Raw genomic sequence first — 20,935 nt, forward strand, 5'->3', positions numbered from 1 at the left:
AGATCAGCAATCAGTTATCAGGAATTCACAGCAGGATACAGCTGATACTATTGTTTCAGCTGTATTCTGCTCCCTGAAGACAGGCGGGGTAAGAAGAACACAGATGTCCAGCTGTGTTCTCCATACCTCGCCTGGAGAGCTTGACTGTATAACAGCCGGGCACTCCGAGTAGAGAACAGCTGGATGCAGAAGACAAGTGGGGCCCCGCTTGTTTTCTGCATCCTCCGCTCAGAGCACTCGGCTGTATAACAGCTGGGCTCTCAGAGCAGGGAGCAGTTGGATGCAGAAGACAAGTGGTCCCGCTTGAGCGATCACCTTGCGCTGTAAAGCACACAACGATTATCGCTCAGAAATCGCTCAAAACATTTTTTTGAGTGATAACCGTTACGTCTAAACCAGGCTTTAAACCCCAATTGAGCTTGTTTGAAAACCTGTTCTTTCAGCTAGAAGTGCCTACTCTGAAGAGTCAAAAATCTAGATTTAATTTGGCAAAAACAAAGTTAATCCATTATTTCTATCCATCTTAACTTGTGTATTTGTTCTGTGATTTCATTTTAAAGTGCAATTGAGACATAAAGCTGTGCAAATATCAATAAAAAGGATAGATAGATGTATACACACACACACACACACACACACACACATACATATGTGTATACACACATCGATAAGCCTCAGCATTAAAGCCAACAATACTGAAAGGGAATCACAGTATCTAGTGACAACGCATTGGTGACCCCACAACAGGATTGTGTGCACCCAATAGTTTTCAGTTTTTTTTATAGATGTCATTGTTCCATTGTATGTAGCAGAATGAGAATTGCAGTAGAAGACATGAGCATCACAGTTAAAATATATCATCTCTATTTATAAATCTCTCAGTACAAATACAGACTGATTACCTCATTTCTGAAGACAGCAGATGGCACACAAGTGTTGTTTTGACTGCTTTGAACTTCCTTAACTATATGCAGAATATACACTGAATGGCCACTTTATTAGAGACATTCATCTAGTGCATGTTGGACGGACTTTGTGTTCAGAACTGCAGCAATTTGTCATAGCATAGATTCCACTAAGTGTTTAAATTGATCTACAAGAATATTGCATTGTGCAGACTGGAAGCTTCTTGCAGTTGCCACAAATTAAATGGGGGTACTGAAACACTCTGAGCAGCTGACAAACGGGGTTCATGCTTCTTGCGACAAATTCTGAGCCTCTCATCAGCATGAGGGCTTAGTCACCCGGTGGCATCCGGGGACCGATGCGCCCATCTTCCTGCAGTGTGGACGACTCTCCGCAGCGCCGGAAGAAAGAACACATGACCGCATATGGTCACCATTATGCACCCTTAGGGCTTAGTCACATGGGCGTTTTTTCGCGCAATTTTTTATGCGCAAAACAGATGCACACAAAAAAATCGTGTGACCAAAGCCAGCATCATGGCTGAAAAAAATGCTGCTAGCAACGTTTATCAGCCCAAAGGGCTCGGTCACATGGGTGTTTTACGCTCAAAAAGAGTGCTGCCCGCTATCCTCTGCCACAGCTGTGGCAGAGAAGAATGATGGTCTCCCATTGAATTCAGTGGAGTCGGCAATTTTCGGGGAAGGGCTTCATGAATGGGTGAGTGAGTGCTGCCTCTGATTGGCTGAGCACTGTGACCAATCAGAGGCAGCCCATTCAGCAGACGGGGATTTTAAATCCCCACTGCTAAATACTACAGAAAGCAGTTCAGGAGAAGAGCCGGGTGGACGCGGCTGATCCCCGTCGGCTGCAAAAAGGTGAGTATATTTTATTTCTTACACTTTTTTTGGATGGTTTTCAGGGAAGGGCTTATATTTGAAGCCCTTCCCCGAAAATTACTACAGCGCTTGCTGGCAGCCCATTGCTTTCAATGGAGCCGGCTGTATTGCCGGCTCCATTGAATTCAATGGGAGAACATCGTTCTCCTCTGCCACAGCTGTGACAGCTGGGGCAGAGGAGAACGATCTTTAGTATATATTCTCAATGGGGTCGGCGCTGCTGCTGCCGACCCATTGAGCGCACATAGAAGAACAATGATTTGCGCAGAGCGCAGTTACATGCGTTCTGCGAATCGTTGTGTCATATAATTTTCAGCACATCCGCATGAAAAACGGACATGTGACAGCTCCCATTGCAAAGCATTGGGTATATATAGATGCGGATCGCAAGCACATCTGCAAATCGGGCAAAAAATCACTCGTGCGACTGAGCCCTTAATGTTTCCCTGCAGGGAAACAAATCATTTAACCCTTTGCAATCCAATTTTGGATTCAAGGTTTCCTAGAGGGCTTTCTCTTTCTGCCATTATACAATGGTGCCGTCTGCTGGCTAGAGCCAGTACTGCGGTATGGGATATGCTGGAGAGGCCCCCAACAACAGTGCGGTTAGTAATATACAGTAAGAATACCCTGCCGGACGTCTTCCGACATCGGAGCTGCACAGCCTTCAAATCAAAATCTCTTCAGACATCAGACAGTGGATTGGAAAGGGTTAAGGGTTACAAAAACTGTCTGGGAGGCAGTGCTGATTTCACCACAAATGTTACTGCGGAGTCTTACAATGTAATTAGAATACAATATCAGGTACACAAACGAGGACAGTTCATTGTCTGTGGTCCTCAGTTGTGCTGATTTGTTTTAGTTATGTATTTCTTTGAGATAATAGAAGCTTTGGACTAATCTGTAAATAGAAAAGGAATATTAACAGTATCCATAGTAGCAAATATTAGGTTTCCAGTAATTCACATTACCATGAAATGAAGACTGAGCAGGATTAGAAGTGTCTTCTGAAGTTGAATTTCTTGTTTCCACAAAGACTGAGTTAATCACAAAATGATTCTGTATAAACCACTAACACATTTCTAGATCCATTTTCCAACTTATTAAATGTTTGTATTAAGCAGATTATACAGTAATATATCATTTCTATTGATTTTCTCTATATGCTAGACTACAGAAATAAATCAGTTTATATAGTGATTAGAGATGAGCGAGCACCAAAATGCTCGGGTGCTCGTTACTCGGGACGAACTTTTCGCGATGCTCGAGGGTTTGTTTCGAGTAACGAACCCCATTGAAGTCAATGGGCGACCCGAGCATTTTTGTATTTCGCCGATGCTCGCTAAGGTTTCCTTGTGTGAAAATCTGGGCAATTCAAGAAAGTGATGGGAACGACACAGCAACGGATAGGGCAGGCGAGGGGCTACATGTTGGGCTGCATCTCAAGTTCACAGGTCCCACTATTAAGCCACAATAGCGGCAAGAGTGGGCCCCCCCCCTCCCAAAAACTTTTACTTCTGAAAAGCCCTCATTAGCAATGCATACCTTAGCTAAGCACCACACTACCTCCAACAAAGCACAATCACTGCCTGCATGACACTCCACTGCCACTTCTCCTGGCTTACATGCTGCCCAACCGCCCCCCCCTCCCCCCCACAGCGCACACCAAAGTGTCCCTGCGCAGCCTTCAGCTGCCCTCATGCCACGCCACACTCATGTCTATTTAGAAGTGCGTCTGCCATGAGGAGGAACCGCAGGCACACACTGCAGAGGGTTGGCACGGCTAGGCAGCGACCCTCTTTAAAAGGGGCCGGACGATAGCCCACAATGCTGTACAGAAGCAATGAGAAATAGAATCCTGTGCCACCGCCATCAGGAGCTGCACACGTGGGCATAGCAATGGGGAACCTATGTGCCACACACTATTCATTCTGTCAAGGTGTCTGCATGCCCCAGTCAGACCGCAGTTTTTAATTCATAGACACAGGCAGGTACAACTCCCTATTGTGAAGTCCCTGTGGACCGACAGCATGGGTGGCTCCCTGGAACCCACCGGCGGAACATAAAAATATCCCATTGCATTGCCCATCACAGCTGAGGTAGTAATGTCGTGCTTAATGCAGGTGGGCTTCGGCCCACACTGCATGCCCCAGTCAGACTGGGGTTCTTTACAAGTGGAAACAGATGCATTTATAATTCCCTGTGGACCCACAGCATGGGTGGGTGCCAGGAAGCCACCGGCGGTACATAGAAATATCCCATTGCATTGCCCAACACAGCTGAGGTAGTAATGTCGTGCTTAATGCAGGTGGGCTTCGGCCCACACTGCATGCCCCAGTCAGACTGGGGTTCTTTACAAGTGGAAACAGATGCATTTATAATTCCCTGTGGACCCACAGCATGGGTGGGTGCCAGGAAGCCACCGGCGGTACATAGAAATATCCCATTGCATTGCCCAACACAGCTGAGGTAGTAATGTCGTGCTTAATACAGGTGGGCTTCGGCTCACACTGCATGCCCCAGTCAGACTGGGGTTCTTTACAAGTGGACAGATGTAGGTTAAACTCCGTGTGCACCTACAGCATGGGTGGCTCCCTGGAACCCACCGGCGGTACATAAAAATATCCCATTGCAGTGCCCATCACAGCTGAGGTAGTAATGTCATGTTTAATGCAGGTGGGCTTCGGCCCACACTGCATGCCCCAGTCAGACTGGGGTTCTTTACAAGTGGAAACAGATGCATTTATAATTCCCTGTGGACCCACAGCATGGGTGGGTGCCAGGAAGCCACCGGTGGTACATAGAAATATCCCATTGCATTGCCCAACACAGCTGAGGTAGTAATGTCGTGCTTAATACAGGTGGGCTTCGGCCCACACTGCATGTCCCAGTCAGACTGGGGTTCTTTACAAGTGGACAGATGTAGGTTAAACTCCGTGTGCACCTACAGCATGGGTGGCTCCCTGGAACCCACCGGCGGTACATAAAAATATCCCATTGCATTGCCCAACACAGCGGATGTAACATCAGCTGTAATGCAGGTGGGCTAAAAATTCATTTGATTACACTGTAGGCGAGGGCCCACAAAAATTGCTGTATCAACAGTACTAATGTACATCCAAAAAATTGGCCATGGCCAACCAAGAGGGCAGGTGAAACCCATTAATCGCTTTGGTTAATGTGGCTTAAGTGGTAACTAGGCCTGGAGGCAGCCCAGTTTAACGAAAAATTGGTTCAAGTTAAAGTTTCAACGCTTTTAAGAGCATTGAAACATATTAAAATTGTTTAGAAAAATTATATGAGTGAGCCTTGTGGCCCTAAGAAAAATTGCCCGTTCAGCGTGATTACGTGAGGTTTCAGGAGGAGGAGCAGGAGGAGGAGGAGGAATATTAGACACAGATTGATGAAGCAGAAATGTCCCCGTTTTGGATGGTGAGAGAGAACGTAGCTTCCATCCGCGGGTGCAGCCTACGTATTGCTTACGTATCGCTGCTGTCCGCTGGTGGAGAAGAGAAGTCTGGGGAAATCCAGGCTTTGTTCATCTTGATGAGTGTAAGCCTGTCGGCACTGTCGGTTGACAGGTGGGTACGCTTATCCGTGATGATTCCCCCAGCCACACTAAACACACTCTCTGACAAGACGCTAGCCGCAGGACAAGCAAGCACCTCCAGGGCATACAGCGCGAGTTCAGGCCACGTGTCCAGCTTCGACACCCAGTAGTTGTAGGGGGCAGAGGCGTCACGGAGGACGGTCGTGCGATCGGCTACGTACTCCCTCACCATCCTTTTACAGTGCTCCCGCCGACTCAGCCTTGACTGGGGAGCGGTGACACAGTCTTGCTGGGGAGCCATAATGCTGGCAAAGGCCTTGGAGAATGTTCCCCTGCCTGCGCTGTACATGCTGCCTGATCTCTGCGCCTCCCCTGCTACCTTGCCCTCGGAACTGCGCCTTCTGCCACTAGCGCTGTCGGATGGGAAGTTTACCATCAGTTTGTCCACCAGCGCCCTGTGGTATAGCATCACTCTCGAACCCCTTTCCTCTTCGGGAATCAGAGTGGAAAAGTTCTCCTTATACCGTGGGTCGAGCAATGTGTACACCCAGTAATCTGTAGTGGCCAGAATGCGTGTAACGCGAGGGTCACGAGAAAGGCATCCTAACATGAAGTCCGCCATGTGTGCCAGAGTACCTGTACGCAACACATGGCTGTCCTCACTAGGAAGATCACTTTCAGGATCCTCCTCCTCCTCCTCTTCCTCCTCCTCAGGCCATACACGCTGAAAGGATGACAGCCCAGCAGCATCTGTACCCTCAGCAGTGGGCCAAGCTGTCTCTTCCCCCTCCTCCTCATCCTCCTCATGCTCCTCCTCCTCCTCCTCAACGCGCTGAGATATAGACAGGCGGGTGCTCTGACTATCCATGGACATACTGTCTTCCCCCGGCTCTGTTTCCGAGCGCAAAGCGTCTGCCTTTATGCTTTTGCAGGGAACTTCTCAAGATGCATAGCAGAGGAATGGTGACGCTAATGATTGCAGCATCGCCGCTCACCACCTGGGTAGACTCCTCAAATGTTCCAAGGACCTGACAGATGGCTGCCAACCAGGGCCACTCTTCTGTAAATAATTGAGGAGGCTGACTCCCACTGCGCCGCGCAAGTTGAAGTTGGTATTCCACTATAGCTCTACGCTGCTCATAGAGTCTGGCCAACATGTGGAGCGTAGAGTTCCACTGTGTGGGCACGTCGCACAGCAGTCGGTGCACTGGCAGATTAAACCTATGTTGCAGTGTCCGCAGGGTGGCAGCGTGCGTGTGGGATTTGCGGAAATGTGCGCAGAGCTGGCGCACCTTTCCGAGCAGGTATGACAAGTGGGGGTAGCTTTTCAGAAAGCGCTGAACCACCAAATTAAAGACATGGGCCAGGCATGGCACGTGCGTGAGGCTGCCGAGCTGCAGAGCCGCCACCAGCTTTCGGCCATTGTCACACACGACCATGCCCGGTTGGAGGCTCAGCGGCGCAAGCCAACGGTCGGTCTGCTCTGTCAGACCCTGCAGCAGTTCGTGGGCTGTGTGCCTCCTATCTCCTAAGCTGAGTAGTTTCAGCACGGCCTGCTGACGCTTGCCCACCGCTGTGCTGCCACGCCGCGTGACACCGACTGCTGGCGACGTACTGCTGACACATCTTGATTGCGAGACAGAGGTTGCGTTGGAGGAGGAGGAGGAGGAAGGTGCTTTAGTGGAGGAAGCATACACCGCCGCAGATACCACCACCGAGCTGTGGCCCGCAATTCTGGGGGTGGGTAGGACGTGAGCGGTCCCAGGCTCTGACTCTGTCCCAGCCTCCACTAAATTCACCCAATGTGCCGTCAGGGAGATATAGTGGCACTGCCCGCCTGTGCTTGTCCACGTGTCCGTTGTTAAGTGGACCTTGGCAGTAACCGCGTTGGTGAGGGCGCGTACAATGTTGCGGGAGACGTGGTCGTGCAGGCCTGGGACGGCACATCGGGAAAAGTAGTGGCGACTGGGAACCGAGTAGCGCGGGGCAGCCGCCGCCATCATGCTTTTGAAAGCCTCCGTTTCCACAAGCCTATACGGCAGCATCTGTAGGCTGATCAATTTTGCAATGTGCACGTTTAACGCTTGAGCGTGCGGGTGCGTGGCGTCGTACTTGCGCTTGAGCTCAAACTGTGGCACTAGCGACGTCTGGACGCTGCGCTGAGAGCCATTGCTGGATGGGGCCGAGGACAGCGGAGGTGATGGTGTGGGTGCAGGCCAGGAGACGGTAGTGCCTGTGTCCTCAGAGGGGGGTTGGATCTCAGTGGCAGGTTGGGGCACAGGGGGAGAGGCAGTGGTGCAAACCGGAGGCGTTGAACGGGCATCATCCCACCTTGTGGGGTGCTTGGCCATCATATGCCTGCGCATGCTGTTGGTGGTGCCTCCCCAGCTGATCTTGGCGCGACAAAGGTTGCACACCACTGTTCGTCGGTCGTCAGGCGTCTCTGTGAAAAACTGCCACACCGTAGAGCACCTTGACCTGTGCAGGGTGGCATGGCGCGAGGGGGCGCTTTGGGAAACAGTTGGTGGATTATTCGGTCTGGCCCTGCCTCTACCCCTGGCCACCGCACTGGCTCGGCCTGTGCCCACACCCTCACTTGGCCCTCCGCGTCTTCGGCCGCGTCCACATCCTCTAGGCCTACCCCTACCCCTCAGCATGCTGTATTACCAGTGATTTGATTTCCCAGTCAGGAAAGACAATGGCGCAAGCCTGCAGTAAACCGTAGCTGGTTGCGTCTGATTTTTGTACGTTCTCCACGCAGCACACACGTACACGGAGCCCTTAGGACTGACACAGGCAGGCCAAATATAATTAATTGAATTCGCTTTTTTGCAAAGGGAGGGCCCCACTGCGGATATTCAATGAACAATACGTTTAATAACTGTGGTGTGGCCCTGAAAAAGTGTCACACAACTTTAGTGTAGCAGAGTTATTAACTCTGGCAGAGCAGGTATTTGCCAGTCAGGAAAGACAATGGCGCAAGCCTGCAGTAAACCGTAGCTGGTTGCGTCTGATTTTTGTACGTTCTCCACGCAGCACACACGTACACGGAGGCCTTAGGACTGACACAGGCAGGCCAAATATAATTTATTTTCCTTTTTTGCAAAGGGAAGGACCCACTGCGTATATTCAATGAACAATAACTTTTAGAACTGTAGTGTGGCCCTGAAAAAGTGACACACAACTTTAGTGTAGCAGAGTTATTAACTCTAGCAGAGCAGGTATTTGCCAGTCAGGAAAGACAATGGCGCAAGCCTGCAGTAAACCGTAGCTGGTTGCGTCTGATTTTTGTACGTTCTCCACGCAGCACACACGTACACGGAGACCTTAGGACTGACACAGGCAGGCCAAATACAATTTCTTTTCCTTTTTTGCAAAGGGAAGGACCCACTGCGTATATTCAATGAACAATAACTTTTAGAACTGTAGTGTGGCCCTGAAAAAGTGACACACAACTTTAGTGTAGCAGAGTTATTAACTCTAGCAGAGCAGGTATTTGCCAGTCAGGAAAGACAATGGCGCAAGCCTGCAGTAAACCGTAGCTGGTTGCGTCTGATTTTTGTACGTTCTCCACGCAGCACACACGTACACGGAGCCCTTAGGACTGACACAGGCAGGCCAAATATAATTAATTGAATTCGCTTTTTTGCAAAGGGAGGGCCCCACTGCGGATATTCAATGAACAATACGTTTAATAACTGTGGTGTGGCCCTGAAAAAGTGTCACACAACTTTAGTGTAGCAGAGTTATTAACTCTGGCAGAGCAGGTATTTGCCAGTCAGGAAAGACAATGGCGCAAGCCTGCAGTAAACCGTAGCTGGTTGCGTTTGATTTTTGTACGTTCTCCACGCAGCACACACGTACACGGAGACCTTAGGACTGACACAGGCAGGCCAAATATAATTTATTTTCCTTTTTTGCAAAGGGAAGGACCCACTGCGTATATTCAATGAACAATAACTGTGTTGTGGCCCTGCCTACACAATTCTGTCCCTGTAGTATCAATGGAGGGTGCAATGCTCTGCACAGACGATTTTTAGAAAAAAAAAAATATGCAACACTGCTAACAGCAGCCAGCACAGTACTGCACACGCTTAAATTTGGCCCTAGAAAGGACCGTTGAGGTTCTTGAAGGCTACACTCACTCCTAACACTCTCCCTGCCTATGCACCACTTCTGTCCCTAATACCGGGTGCAATGCTCTGCACTGCCGATTTTGAGGAAAAAAAAACACTGCTAGCAGCAGCCTGCACACAGGTAGATGTGGCCCTAAGAAGGACCTTTGGGGTTCTTGAAGCCTACACTGACTCCTAACGCTCTCCCTACAGCAGCACCAGCACGATAGTACTTTCCCTCAGCTAACTCACAAGGCATGTGTGGCGAGCCGCGGGAGGGGCCGACTTTTATACTTGGGTGACATCTGATCGCCCCAGCCACTCACAGCAGGGGGGTGGTATAGGGCTTGAACGTCACAGGGGGAAGTTGTAATGCCTTCCCTGTCTTTCAATTGGCCAGAAAAGCGCGCTAACGTCTCAGAGAGGAAACTGAAAGTAACCGGAACACCGCATGGTACTCGTTACGAGTAACGAGCATCCCGAACACCCTAATATTCGCACGAATATCAAGCTCGGACGAGTACGTTCGCTCATCTCTAATAGTGATCCTACTTTACATTACTAACATATAATAGACACACAGAACTGTATTACTAATGGATGACTATTAACTCTCAACTAGGTTCAAAGTCATGGGCATTTTCTTTGTGTTCTATGAATAATGTTGATTTTAGTAACACAGTGTAGTAACATTGTGGTTTTTCATGTTGTTATCTTGCATGATAAAACTATTTTTACTGGATAACGAGAAGTAAAATGATGCCATTATTAACACATTCAAGCACAGCTAGGCAGTGCAGCAAAACATTTCCTGTCCTTGCTACATAATGGAGTGGGGCATTAGGTAAAATGGTTAACAACTCCTGCTATCATACCGCAAAACAACACTAAGGGTGAAATCAGACGAGTGTTTTTTCTGCGCGCCTATGTGCTCAAAAAACGTGTCTATTAGAACCATTGGTTTCCTATGGTCTGTTCACATGTCCGTTTTTTACAGGCGCAAAATACTTGCACCTGCACAAGATAGGACATGCGTGCACCGGGACGGTCCGTGTTGTGCGTAACATCATGTGATGTTACAGGGAGTCCCCTCATCACTGAACACTGTGACAGCACTGTCACAGTGTTCAGTGATGAGGGGACTGCAGCGGGGACAAAGGAATCCCCTGTCACAGCTGTGGCAGAGGATCACAATGTTCTCCCATTGCTTTCGATGGGGCCGGTGCTACTACCTCTCCATTGAAAGCAATGGCATGCAGGCAACCCCTGCAGTGATTTTCAGGGAAGGGTTTGAAGTATAAGCCCTTCCCTGAAAATCATCCCTAGCTGCTGTAAAAAATAAAAAAAATAAAAATTCATTGAATGACAGCTGAGTGCTGCCTCTGATTGGTCAGAGCACTCAACGATTCAGAGGCAGTGCTCAGCCATTCATTGAATTTAATGAATGGCTGAGTCCTGCCTCTGATTGGCTGAGCACTGTGACTAATCACAGGCAGAGCTCAGCTGTCATTCAATGCATGGCTGAGCGCCACCTGTAATTGGCTGAGCGCTCAGCTAATCTGGCCCAGCGCTTTCAAGATGCAGGGATTTTTAAATCCCTGGCCAGGAGAAAGTGCTTCAGAACAGTATCGGGGAGCCAGGGAGAAAACGCACCGAAGCTGCACAGCAAAAAATTAATCATTATAATTAGAGATGAGCGAGCGTACTCACTTAGGACAATTACTCGATCGAGCATCGCTTTTTTCGAGTAACTGCCTACTCGGGCGAGAAGATTCAGGGGGCGCCGGGGGGCGGCAGGGTGGAGCGGGGTGTAACAGGGGGGAGCTTTCTCTCTCTCTTCCCCCCCCCCCCCCACTCCACACCACAACTCCCTGCTTACCCCTGGCGCCCGCCGAATCTTTTCGCCCGATTAGACAGTTACTCGAAAAAAGCGATGCTCGATCGAGTAATTGCTCTAAACAAGCACGTTCGCTCATCTCTAATTATAATAGATCATTATAGAAAATATGCATATTGGATACTGGCACTTAATACAAGATATCCCAGAGGTATGAATTTAGAGTCTGATCTTTTTTATATTTACTAAGAACTTATGAATATCACAATTAATTAATTAGTAAAGGTGTAATTATAAGTGAATGAATGTTCTATAATGATCTATTATAATGTTTAATTTTTTTGTAATCTTGATATTAGTAATTTTGTTCGATATGGTGGATCTTGCGGGAGAGATCTAATTGATGGGCATGTAATGCTATCTGTTAATTAGGGGTTAAATTCACATTTGTTCGTTTAATTAACTAATTATGTAAAAGGTTTTTAAGAAGGTTTGACAGAATATGATGTAGAGGTGAACAAGGCTTTGATAAAAGCTGAAACGCGTTCTCCATTATTTCTGTGAATTGCACATGTATTAATAAAGCAGGAATTTGTGACATACAAGCATTATCCCGCCTATGAATTCTACTTGCGTGACGAAAAAGTGGTTGTTCTTCTCCTGTGGCTAAACAGTTAGCATTGTTGCCTTGCAGTCCTGGGATCCTATGTTCAAATCTGACAGCATCTGCATAGAGTTTACAGTATATGTTCTCCCGTGTTTCATAATAATCAGCTTTATTAACCTCCATGCAGATCTTGCCTTTAGGGTGCGTTCACACGAGCGTAGGCGTATTTACGTTCGCACGAGCGCAGTGTATAATCGCCAGAAAGAACCTTTTTCGCCAATCAGGACCAGAGCTAGAAAGCGTATTTTCGTTTGTTCCTACTTTTTAAACGGTCTTTTCGGCCATCGAATATTTGCCGGCACGTATTTCGGTCGCGTATGTCCATTTTTCCGCGGGTTGCCGTTTTTACGCGCCGTAAAATCGCCCATGTGAACGAATACATTCGAAACCATTGCCTCAGATGGTCACGTATATACGTTTGGTCGCAAAAACGCGCCGTTTATGCGCTCGTGTGAACGCACCCTTAGTCAGATTTGGGATCTCAGCATGTCAAGGCAACAGTGCTAACCACTGAGCCATCGTACCTCTGCTTCTTCTTCTTCTTCTTCTTCTTCCTCCTCCTCTGGAAAAGTCTGTACTAGAAGTTGATGTGTAAGGATCTGAGTGACTGTGACAAAGGACAAAGTATGATTGCTAATGGGCTTCCAAGGTTCATGGGAGCAAAAGCTAGCTTGTGTTGTCCAATCCCACAAAAAGCTACTGCAACACAAATGGCTGATAAAGTATATATTGGTTGTGATTAAAAAAAGTATCAGAATTAACATTGCATCATAGAGTGCCACATTTAGGTGTTCAAAGCTGCAGACTAATCAGAGTGCCCATGCTGATCCCTGTCCACCAAAAAACACACCTACAATGGGCACATGAGCACCAGAACTGGACTATGGAAAATGGAAGTAAGTGGCCTGGTTTGATGAATCTCATTTTCTTTTACATCATGTGGCTTGGATGGGGTAGGGGAAGACATGATGACTCAATGGCTGGCTCTGTTGCCTTGCCTAGGTTCAAATCTGACCAAGGGCAACATTTGCATGGAGTTAAATAAAGATGAATATTATGAAACACAGGTAAAACATAAAAATTCCATGTAGATATTGTCAGATTTGAACCTAGGACCCCAGTACTGCAGGCCAAAGAACCACCAACACTGCTTGGCACCAGTAGGTAGTTATTCAGAGCAGTGAAGGAGACTTTCCATGATTCAGAACATAATGCCCCAAGGTAGTACTTGGCCATCATACAGCTGTATAGACAGGTGTCAAAAATAGAGGGAGAGTCAGGTGAAACACCTAATGCAGGTAATACATGCAATCTATACAGTAGATAAGAGGTTTCTGCTATCAACAAAAGCAGCAAATCATCGCCTGCAGTATGTCTGTACTTTGTAGGTCCATATTCCTAAAGCTGGACAGCGAGGTACAGGAATGATGAAAAGATAACTGCGGATGTTATGCTGACAAAATACCTTCAGTTGTTACTTCGATTCTACAAGATGAAGGGAAGATCAGTTCACACTAAGAGAATTTTTAACTAATTTACAAAGCAGCTCGTCCTGAATTGTCAGAAAACGAAAATGAATTATTATAAAATTCTACTTAAATGCTACATTTATCTGTGACTGCTGAGGCTGTCTCCGTATCTGAAGTTTAGTTATGACACTTCTGCCTTTTTGTTCTCTCTTGAAATATGTAATAATTAATATGAAATATATAAATCACAGCAGAATATAACTAGATAAGGACTGGAATGGAAATTAAAGGAATAATGAAGATGTAGATGGATGTTCTTTTCCATGATCACTAAAGAAAAAGATATGAACAGAATGTCAACTATGGGAGTCAAGTTGTTTGCGTGATTACTCATCTGTTGCATCTGTATTTGACCTGTATTTTCAGCAACAGATAACTAATAGAGATGAGCAAACCTACTCGGCCACGCCCCTTTTTCACCCAAGCGCCACGATTTTCGAGTACTTTCGTACTCGGGTGAAAAGATTCGGGGGGCGCCGTGGGTGAGTGGGGGGTTGCAGCTGGGAGGGGGGGGAGAGGGAGAGAGAGAGGGCTCCCCCCTGTTCCCCACTGCTACCCCCCGCTCCGCCACGCCTCCCCCCGCCTCCCGGTGCCCCCCGAATCTTTTCACCCGAGTACGGAAGTACTCGAAAATCGTGGTGCTCGATCGAGTAATTACTCGAAACGAGTATATTCGATCATCTCTAATAACTAAGCATGTGAACTTACAGAGTAAAATAGACGGTGGATTGTTCATTTCTGCAATGTGGAACCAAAGAAATTGTTGCCTTTATCTCATATACTGATTTTCTAAACCATGCTATATACTGAAGGCGTATACAGTGAAGAGGTGTCTGTAATCAACAGGAACTAATAAATGCTCAGTAATGGGCTAGTCTATAGCAAGAATAGCTGAAATGGTTAAATAATATGTATCACCCGACTTGCATTCTATGTATATTGGAAAGACCTGACAATTATGTTTTTTGTCAGGAAATACTTGATGGGTAATGTAAATATAGAAAGAAGGAAATATTCTTATGTATCCCTGTTATGCCTTCCTAGAATTTCCTAGTAAGGATGTGGGAGGTCACCCTGAAAAGGGCAACCCTGCTAGGAACTTGTCCTTAAAAATGTTCCCTTAATATTGTCTTCAATGTATTCCTCTGAGGTTCATTGTATTATAGAAGCAGACTGTATTTGAAGTCTGCAGTTTAAACACAAAAAAGCACCTTATTAGTGCCATTGATAAAAGTTATGTTTAATGTAGTGCAATTCCCCCTTATGTGATTTCTCCCTCTACTAAAATTATTCATAGTCTTGCTGGCAGTGAGATTTAACCAAGTCAGATGTTTCTTTAGCAAAGCTTCTATTAGAGGTAATTGAAACAATGCAGAGTAATATTTCAGCTTAGTTTAGCTGTCTCATATGCAGTACATGGGTTCCCTCTCTTCCAGGAGGTCTAAACTTCAAATGTCAGCCCCAAGCCATCATACGCGTATAATTAGTGCTACACTTTAAAGGAATTGTTTAGGATTTTAAAGGGCCACTCCAGCGAAAGCACGTATTTTTCTGGTCCCCTCGCCTGATTGTCTGTCTGTCACAATAATGAGGTCTCCTCTGGGTATTCCAGCCACTTACCTCTAGTGCAGCCCTCTGTCTGATACTTGTCAGAAACCATCTTGACACTGCGATTTTTTACTTTCAGTTTCACATCTATCCCATAATGCATCAGCACTGCATTAGCTGAAACTACACTAATTTTGCCTGCTTAGGGGAAATTTAATTATCATTCCCTTCTTTATTAATCTAAATAAGCTACAGACCATAGGTATAAAGTCAGGAGCTGTATGATTATCATTAGTAACTGTGACAGGAGTGTGTGTGTCCCTCTATGGGGTAAAATTCATGCAACAACTTTACTCAAACTGTGAAATTGACTAGTTTCAGATATCATACACTTAAGATCACCATAAAATTGAGATTACATGACCATCAAAGGAAAAATACGCTAGTCCTAAAGAAATGCCACTGGAGTAAGATGTGCCCAATGTGTTAATAGGTCCAACCTACTTAATACATTTTTCACACGTTGGGGAGCTCCTGTATGTCTTTCTTCCAGTTTCTGATGTAAATTATAGTGATTTTCCCAAGACACAGACTGTTCCACTCCATCTTGCTAAAACCAGTTCACTTTTTGAAAAAGCTGGAAGAGCTTTTAAAAAAATGTCCAAAAGTTGCAAGCTTTTGTGCAATGGTGTATAAGAATAAGGCCGCCTGCAGACGGCCGGGTCGGATCCGGCAGCGAGAATTTTCGCCACGGGACCCGACCCGAGCGCCTGCAGAGAGCAGCGCGAACTCACCCACGCCCCGCGGCCCTGGCTCTTTCATGTGCCGGCTGCTGGGCAGCCGGCGCATGTGCAGACCAGAGCCGGCGGCGGGTGAGTGACGTTTCTGTGTGGGGCTCTGCGAGCCCCGCACAGTAATAGAGCAAGCCGCGGTTTGTTTGCCGCGCGAGATTTCGCGCGGCCAAACCACGGCCATCTGCATAGGATTGCATTTGTTAACACAATCCTATGCAGGCTTCCAGCGGCGGAAATCCCGCCGCAGATTTCCGCCCATCTGCAGGCGGCCTAACACAGGGTATCCATATAACAGTAAGGCTAGTATTTGGTACAAATGCTAAACAAATCAGTATTGCGTATCACTCTACCATATATATTAAATTACAGCACAATAAAATGGAGGAAGAACTACATAGTATATATTTTTATTATACAAACACAGAATCCATTGTAATCACATATAGGTACAACATATTTAAAAATAATTTTAAAAAATCAATCACAGGTGGGATCACAATGATCATATAAAATATAGAGTAAGTAGAGAAAAGTGAGGCTACATGCAATATTTTTTAACAAAGTCCAAATGTATAAATGTACAAATGGCAAAAAATCATTAGACGGACAGACAGGACAATGTTGACACATTGCAGATTGGATTGATAGATTACTGAGAGGGGCTGTGAGGAACCAGCAGTAATGGTGCACATTGGTACCAATAACAAGTTAGAGTTAGGTGGAATGTCTTTAAAAATGATTTCAGGAAAGTGGGCCAAGAGCTTATGGAGGTGACTCCCAAAGCAGTATTTTCTGAATTACTACCTGTACCATGTGCCACACCAGAAAAGCAGTAGGAGATTAAGGAGGTAAACAAGTGGCTAAAGAGTTGATGTTGGAAGGAAGGGTTTGGGTTGTCAGAGAACTGGGCAAATGTTGCTGTTGCCTACAGATTCTAGGGTCCACACTACTGGAAGATATATGTGAGGGAGTTTCTATGGGTAGAAATATATGAAGAAAAAAAATCCTCAAGGGTTTTCTATAGGCCACAAATATAATAGTAGCCATTGACCATCTATTACTAAGGCAAATAGATGAAGCATCAAAACACAATGAGGTAATTATTATGTGGGACTTTAACTATCTGGATATAAACTGGAAAACAAAGAGCTGCAGATCTCATAAAGGAAATTAGTTTCTGTCAATAACTAAAGATAGTTACCTTACCCAAATTGTACAGGACCCAATTAGAGGGACGACCATTTTGGACTTAACCAACAGACCAGACAGAATAACAAGGGTGCAAGTCAAGGGGCATCAAGGAAATAATGACCATAATATAATAAATCTCCACTTGTCTTTCAATAGGGAGTTTTATCGAGGAAGCTACAATAATGCTAAACTCTAGAAAAGCAAAGTTCGATCAGCTTGGAGATGCCCTCAACCTTATCAACTGGGACAATATTCTCGATTAAGAGTACAGACAACAAATGGGAAATGTTTAAAGACATCTTAAATACTGAAGGTGAGCGGTTAATACCAGGAATACAAGGCTAAGGAGTACGAGAAAACCATTTTAGCGCAAAAAAATATGTAAAGGGGGCAATAAACAACAAAAAGAAAGTGTTTAAACTACTAAAACAAGACGGCAGCAAAAAAGCACTAAAAACCTATAAGGATAAGAATAAATTATGTAAAAAGCAGATAAAAGCAGCAAAGATGGAGACAGAAAGACTCATTGCAAACTGCTCTTGAGCTACCATGTTTCACCGAAAGTAGGTCCTCCCCTGATAGTAAGACATACCCCAGTTTTCAGGGGAGGCTTGAAATATAAGGCTTCCCCTGAAAGTAAGACCTAGCTAACCTACAAAAAAAAAAATCAACACTCACCTGGTCCTTGGCATCCCGATGGTCTCCGACGGTGCTGCGGCTTCAAATACCCCGCTTCCAGCAAAGCGAGTGCTGTTATTAGCTAATCTAGCGCCAGCAGCCAACCACAGCCGGCGCTAGATGAGCCAATCACAACCATTCAGTGATGTTATTCACTATATAAATGTTTAAAAATGATATTAAGGTTCAGTGTCCTATCAGTTACAGCATCCAGTTCATTTTGGAAAAAACTCTTTGCATCATGAAGTCCTTGTTCAGTATTTATAGGACCTGTAAGAAAACTCGCAATGCCAACTGTATCAAAAAATCACTGCAAATACTAGATATTGCCCAGAGGTATCACAAATAACAAATCACTGCATCAAATTTACCTAGATCAAGTATTGGCAGGGATTTTTTATTATATCTCCACAGTAGTGGGTTGGGGAGTTGATGGGTCATCTCAGGGATTATAAAGTGAAGCATAATAATCTGCTATAGTATTCGCTATAGTTTGAGAGTTGAATATTTTTTAATTTTGTGTGTTAAAAATATTAGATATTTTAGAGTTAGCAGCTCTAGATTTGATACACGATGCTATTAATGCACTAGCTTTATTATTTTGACTGTAATACCTGGCTTTAATTTTACGCAGTGCACGTATATATTTATATAAATGTAATTGATGTTACTGATCGTGTAGGTTACGTAACATGTATAATCTAGCCGGGCAGTATTTTGCTTTGTTTAATTGACTCAAGTGAATAATAACATCTGAGAGATGGAATCTTAACTCATTCTCTCTTTTATCTGCAGCTGCTAAACTTATAAAGTGTCCCCTAATTTAAGCTTTATGAGCACACCATATTGTGGATGGCTGTACTTCAGGCATGCAGTTGTTATTAAAAATTAAGGAGTAATGAGGACATTTTGGTCAAGTATTTAGAGGAATGTAAAAAGTAATTATTCCGTTTCCAAGGAATTGTAGAGAGGTTATTAGATACTAGATACTATAAATTGAAAGAACAGATTATCAGTGCAGAACATGTCTATGCCAATGTAAGTATTGTAATCACATGTAATCTTTTTTAGTAAGATGTTTGAATCTTCATACATCAAGAATATTTTCTATCTGTGTCAATTGATATAAATGGATGAGTTTAACTTTCAAACAAGAAGCAAACGAGTCTAGAGATAGCCTCTTAACTCTGTTAAAATCTTTTGCAATCAGGACAGATACATTCATATAATGGTTGATATTCTTGAAATAAGCATGATGAAATTTAGTTTGTTTTTGTTTAGGGCATAAGTTACACCTATAGTATTATTTATATTATTTATTGTACAAACCAAGATTATTTATATTTTCACAGTGGTTCAATAAAGGTCTAAATTTCAGAAAAACCTGAAGCATTTTTCACCTCAATGATTACTCCTCCTTTTTTGTTAATTACTGGAGCAGCAAGAATATATGGGAAATTATTGTGTCTTAACTCTTAACTGGAAAATGTCTTCCTGATTAAGGTGTGATTCTTGTATACACAAGATGTCTGCATTCAAGCTTTTAGCCTCTATCCAAACATTATGTAGAAAACCATTTATAAAATTTTTATAAATGCAGTGAAACATCTTGTGACCAGCTAACAATTTAGAATCATAGAGTTGGACGGGATCTCCAGGATCATTAGGTCAAATCCCCTACTCAATGCAGGATTCACTAAATCATCCCAGACAGATGTCAGCCCAACCACTGTTTGAAGATTTCCATTGGAGGAGAACATGGCACCTTCCATGGCAACATATTCTAATCATTAATCACCCTCACATAAGGGATTTCTATTAATTTTCAGACTTCTCTGCCCCAGTAACTTTTCATTGATCACCCTCACTGTCAAAAAAGTATTTTCTTATATCTAATCTGTGTCTCCTCCTTTCAGTTTCATCTCATGAAACAAGTCTTTTCTCGTGCAAATGAGAATAGATCTGATCCATCTGCACTGTAACAGCCCTTCAGATATTTGTAGACAGTTATTAAGTCTGCTCTCCGCTTTCTTTTTTTTTTTTTTCAAACTAAGCATTCCTAAACCCCTAACCATTCCTCATAGGACATGGTTTGCAGACCACTCACTATTCTGGTAGCTCTTCTCTGAACCTGCTCCACTTTGTCGATGCCTTTTTTAAATTAGGGTGGCCAAAACTGAACACAGTATTCCAGATGAGGTCTGACCAAGGAAGAGTAGATGGGGATAATTACCTCATATATCCCAGAATTGTGTTTGCATGTTTTGCAGCTGCATCACACTGTTGACTCATGTTTTGTCTATGATCTATTAGTATAACCATGTCTTCTTCACATATGCTGCTGCTTAGCCCAATTCCTCCCATTCTGTATGTGATTTTTTTTTTCATATTTGTTTTGCCCATATGTAGGATTTTGCATTTATCCCTGCTAAATACAATTCTGCTTGTTTCAGCTGACTGTTCAAGCTTGTCTAGATCTTTTTGAATCATTTCTGTCTTTTCTCTAGTGTTAGCTATCAATCAAAGCTTTGTGTCATCTGCAAATAGGATCAGTTTCCCCTTAATTATCTCATCTAGATCATTTAACACTGTTCCAAGAACAGAGCCTTGTGGTACCCCACTTGAGATATTCTTCCAATTTATGTACAGCCATTTAGGACCACCCTTTGAGTATGAACACTCACGAAATTGTCCTGTCAATCCCATATTTGGCCATTTTTTTCAGTAAGGATGATATGAGATACTTTTCAAATTCTTTACTATAGTCAAGATATAGTATATCTACTGCATTTTCCTGATAAACCCAATCAGTGATTCTGTCATAGAAGGAAATTAGCTTAGTCTGGCATGACTTGTTTGTTACAAACCCATGCTGGCTCTGGTTAATTACTCCATTCTTATCCAAGTACTTGCATACATGCTGTTTAATAATTTGTTCAATCTTCCAAATCTGCCATTTTCAATTTCAGCGCTCCTACCTCCTCTCCTAGGGCATTATTTATATCCACTAATTTCATGTGAACTGTTGAGAATTCTGACATTGTGAGAAGTACAGTCTCCCAGTAACCTCTGCTTGTAGGTTTTTAAAAGCAGCATTAATGTCTTTCTGGAGTGATGCTCTTAACTCCAGCAACACAGCTTTAAGAGATTCCTCAGACACTTGTTTGAAAGAGGAGTACAGAAAGTAATCATACTAAAGCAAGGTCTGATCAGATACAACATGT

Source organism: Eleutherodactylus coqui, chromosome 5 (genome assembly GCF_035609145.1).
Source record: "Eleutherodactylus coqui strain aEleCoq1 chromosome 5, aEleCoq1.hap1, whole genome shotgun sequence".
Lineage (NCBI taxonomy): Eukaryota > Metazoa > Chordata > Amphibia > Anura > Eleutherodactylidae > Eleutherodactylus > Eleutherodactylus coqui.